Here is a 4,677-nt window from a genome sequence, read left to right as displayed (position 1 = left end):
GAGGCTCATGTTTTTATTCTTAACAAAATTATCTCATTGATTTTTTTTTTCTTTCAAATCCCAATAAAGTAGAAAGCCCAAGAGACTGTGAGCATCGCCACTGGGAGCGAGGACTTTGAAATGATTTGTGACTGTGCTTCAGACAGAGGGGGTAAGGAATTATTTCCTGTAAGGATGATGCTGATTTTCATCTTTAAAAACAGATCTTGCCAGGACAGAAGCTATGTTCATTCCTCATAAGCCAAAATACCTTTGTCATATATATGGGTGCTCAGATTCTTTTTTAAATCATCTTTCTGAGAGCTTATTTGGCCAAGAATTAGAACTAGACAGCATTTGTGAATAAGTGACTATCTGTTCCAATTGCTCAGTTCAGGTTCATTAAAGACAGAATGGAATTGAGCACCCACAGTTCCGTTCTGGGGGCCATGGACTGAATTAGCAGAGAGATCAGAAAAAAAACGGTTTTCTGTTCAGGTAGAGAACTTTCAGGTAGAGAATCTAGTTCTTAGATTCTTCTCCATCTACACCCCTTGTTCTATTAAGTGGTTCCATATATATCATTTTAATTACACTGGGATTAATAATCACATTCCGATACTAACATATTAATTCTCTGATGTTGAGTTAGAAATACGATGAAGTTTACGAAGAGCTTTTAGTAAAAGAATGCATCTGAAGAACGGTTAGGGCTCAAGGTTATGGACCTCAAGGGGAATGACTAGGGCCCCTTGTGACCCAAAAAATAATTTTTATTTTTTATTTTTTATTTATTTTTTAAAAAATTTATTTATTTATTCGTGCATGACACACACACAGAGAGAGAGGCAGAGACACAGCAGAGGGAGAAGCAGGCTCCATGCTGGGAGCCTGACACGGGACTCGATCCCGGGTCTCCAGGATCACACCCTGGGCCGAAGGTGGCACTAAACCACAGAACCACCCGGTCTGACCCCAAAAATATTTTTTTTTCCAAAAATAATTTTTAATTTAAATCATTGCATCATTATCAAATATGGACCTTTAAATAGTTTAATTGAAAATACTTGCCTTAGGGCACCTGGGTGGCTCAGTCAGGGAAGCGTCTGCCTTCAGTTCAGGTCATGATCCCATGCTCCTGGGATTGAGTCCTGCATCCTGCTTCTCCCTCTCCTCCCCATTTGAGGTCTCTCTCACTATCTCTGTCTCTGTCTCTCAAATAAATTTTAAAAACAAAAGGAAATGTTTATCTTAAGGTCATGTGAGTTTAGGAAAATCCTACGTTATAGAAAAAAATTGCTTATAAGCTGTCAAATATCACGTAGCCTATAACCTTTCTTGAGTCACTGTATTTTGCATATGATACCATTTGCCTAACACATTTACTTTCTGGAAATGTACAGAATTTTTTTCTATCATGTCATTCTTTGTCTTGAGCTTCATCATAATAGCACGTGTTATGATTTCCTACATCAAAGGTGATTTTCACTTAGGATTTAGCATAGTTGTTGAGTCTGTGAACACGTATCCTTTCCACATCTTTGATCCACAGTGGGCGTCCTGCGTTAGCACAATGGAGAGGAGATTCCCAAATCTGATCTATTCTAGGTCTTAATTCCATCCACTTTTTAACAAAATACCACAAAAGTACTGCTTACCGTTAAAGGTTGGAACAATCACTTGAGGGAAAACCAGCTCACGGAGCATCTTCTAGCAGGAGCTGTGCTGTTCCTTATCATGTGAACAATTCATCTCTTTAGATAACCACAATCATCTTTTTTTTTTTTTTTTGGCAAGTTATAGGAATTTAGACTTGTAGCCACTAACTGACTGAAGGACCTGGAAGATCTTGCTCTTTGGTGCAGTAAACCCAATAAGTCCTGACGTCCTGATCACGGGGCTCAGTTCCACCAACCGTATAGCTTTACCTGCCGTCCTTACTTGACCACTTGATCTTTTCAGTTTAATGACATGTTTGGCAAGTTACTGGGTAGTGATGAGGAAACCCAACCCTGTCTACTAGGATTTGAGGGATTAGAAGGCTGGGCTGTATTTGTTTCCACAGCCCTGGCGTACCTCTCCTGGGAGCTCTCTTTAGTGTTTAAGAAGGCTTTATAGAGCGGCCTGAGATGCACACGGGAAGATTATTCATTGGTACGTCTATGCCTCTTTCTTTTAACTAATTCTTGATGCTTATGTGGAATAAACGTTTCTCTTGTGGCTCCGAAGCCGCTAGGACGAGTTGGCTTCAAGAGCATGTTGGGGTTCTTAGTAGAAGCTTGTGGAATTATTCTAGGACTTAGTGTCTTCTTTCCCTGAATGCATCCATATATTGTGACTCATCTTGCTGGGGCATTTGCTCTTTGTGTTCCATATATGCTAATTGAAATTAATAACTAGTTCGCTGTAGACAGTGCTGCTGCCATGGCCACAGCTCTGGTGACATCTGGCACCGTGGATCGCATGAGCGTGTACAGTGTGCAAGCATTACACCAGACCGAACACCACCCGTGCTATTGGTCAGTTGGGCGGGCTTATCAGAGAGCTGTCTACCTTGGGTGGAGCTTTAGAAGTTCAAAAGGAGCATGTTTCGTCCCTAGGTTGTGGCTCATTGGCTGGATTAGGGCATAGGGAAGAATTTGACAAGATGCAAATGAACACATGGTTCTTGCTCACGTGACCAACAGGCTGTACACAATAATGTCTACTTTGTGCAGATTCTCAGGGGCGACTGGATTAGATCTGCCTTCCTGTCTGGGCCTGTCACAGCCAATGTCCTCGCATAATTCCAATGCCTCCTTTAAAGGGTACTGATGATTCAAATCCCATCACGTTGACTCCAGCTAAACCCAGTATTCCAGAATGTTCGTTTAACACCCCCGGAAAAGCTGTGAGCCCCGTTATTCTTCTAAAACCCCCAAGACTTTATGGCTTGGGTCATAATCATGGACACACACCTTATGGTAGCATGCTTAATCAAAGACTTGGAATTGCAGGATTCAGGACTGGTTTTAAAATGTGCCAAGTAGATCTGGAACTAACAATGGAGACTATGATGTACCGTAATTTGATTTATTTTTATGAGAAATATTGACTCCTTGACTTTCAATTTATTTAGTAATCCAACTGCATTGACTGTTCAATCCTTTACTCAAAATGGTAGAGAATGGGTTTGTCCACATTACATGAAACTGATGAAACTATATTTTTGAAGAATGTATTTGGGGCTGTGAGAATTTTCTAAATGTTATAGAGTTTAAATAAGCTCCCCTTAGGAAGAGTGTTTCTCTAAATTTGAATTTTACTATTTTTGGTTTTGTAGTTGACTGCAGTGTGATAGATACTATCTAGATAAGAGAACTACTTGAGGGAGCAGATCTGTCACGTTATTAAAAATATAATTTCAGTGAAATTTATAAACATGCTTCTTAAATAATAAACACTTTAGGAAAGGGAAAATATGTCCATTCTAAAAGTAAAGGTCTCTTTTATGTCTTGCAAAAGAAGACCAAAAATTTTTACCAGAATTTTTTTTTTTAAGATTTTATTTATTTATTCATGAGACACAGAGTGAGAGAGAGGCAGACACAGGCAGAGGGAGAAGCAGGCTCCATGCAGGGAGCCCGACATGGGACTCAATCCTGGGACCCCAGGATCACACCCTGGGCCAAAGGCGGCGCTAAACTGCTGAGCCACCCAGGGATCCCCTTTTTACCAGAAATTTTAGAACATATTTTACTATCTAGAATAATTTTAAAATTTTACTCAATTTTTATAGTTTTTCTCATTAAAATATTTCAGTACTTTCATAGATAATCTGTGGTTCTCAAAGTGTTTTATTTTGGTTAGATGAATACCAAATCCTTTCATAGTGTGCATGAAAGAATTCCAGTTTTCTATCTTACATTTAATCAAATACTGAAATAATTTTTAAAAAGACATAATAAAAAATACCCCAAATATTGACATAATGATGGAATATCTTTTTTTGTCACCTTTTCATTGGTTGACTTTGGAATCTCTCTTTATGAACAAAATACCAAATACATTACAGAATACATGGGATTCCATGCATAATAATATGGGATTTGATATTTTTTCTGCTTCTTCCTCTGCCTATGTCTCTGCCTCCCTCTGGGTCTCTTGTGAATAAATAAATAAAATCTTTAAGGGCAGCCTGGGTGGCTCAGTGGTTTAGTGCCACCTGCGGCTCGGGCCGTGATCCTGGAGACCCGGGATCGAGTCCCATGTCAGGCTTCCGACAGGGAGCCTGCTTCTCCCTCTGCCTGTGTCTCTGCCTCTCTCTCTCTCTCTCTCTGTGTGTCTCATGATTGAATAAATAAAATCTTTTTAAAAAATCTTTAAAATATATAGAATATAATATTTTAGATCTATAACAGTCAATCTCTAACCTATTTTGTTTTGCTTTGTCAAAATCATAAATTGTTAACTGACGAAGTTATGAGAATCATGTGGATTATATTTTGTTTTTTTTTTTTCTAAATGCAAGTGTTAAGAACTTGCCATATGGCCAGTATTCCTTATAAAATGTGTCACAAGCAGTGACAAGGCAATATTTTATTTTATTTTATTTTTTATTTTTTTAAGGCAATATTTTAAAGAAAAAAAAAGTTTGAATATTTTCTTAGATTGTTCAATAAGCTAAACCTAAAGAAGACAAGAGAGGGCTAAGAGAAA

The 4,677-nt window shown here is 38.4% G+C and overlaps 1 pseudogene; it reads left to right on the top strand.

Moving 5' to 3' along the window:
* Nucleotides 1–1,716: 1,716 nt before the first annotated feature.
* LOC140619041 (zinc transporter 6 pseudogene) lies at nt 1,717–3,045 on the top strand (annotated as a pseudogene).
* Nucleotides 3,046–4,677: the final 1,632 nt, after the last annotated feature.

The sequence above is a fragment of the Canis lupus genome, chromosome 27 (assembly GCF_048164855.1).
Source record: "Canis lupus baileyi chromosome 27, mCanLup2.hap1, whole genome shotgun sequence".
Classification (NCBI taxonomy): domain Eukaryota; kingdom Metazoa; phylum Chordata; class Mammalia; order Carnivora; family Canidae; genus Canis; species Canis lupus.
The sequence above is the reverse complement of the archived record's forward strand: the minus strand, read 5'-3'. Positions and strand labels throughout refer to the sequence as shown.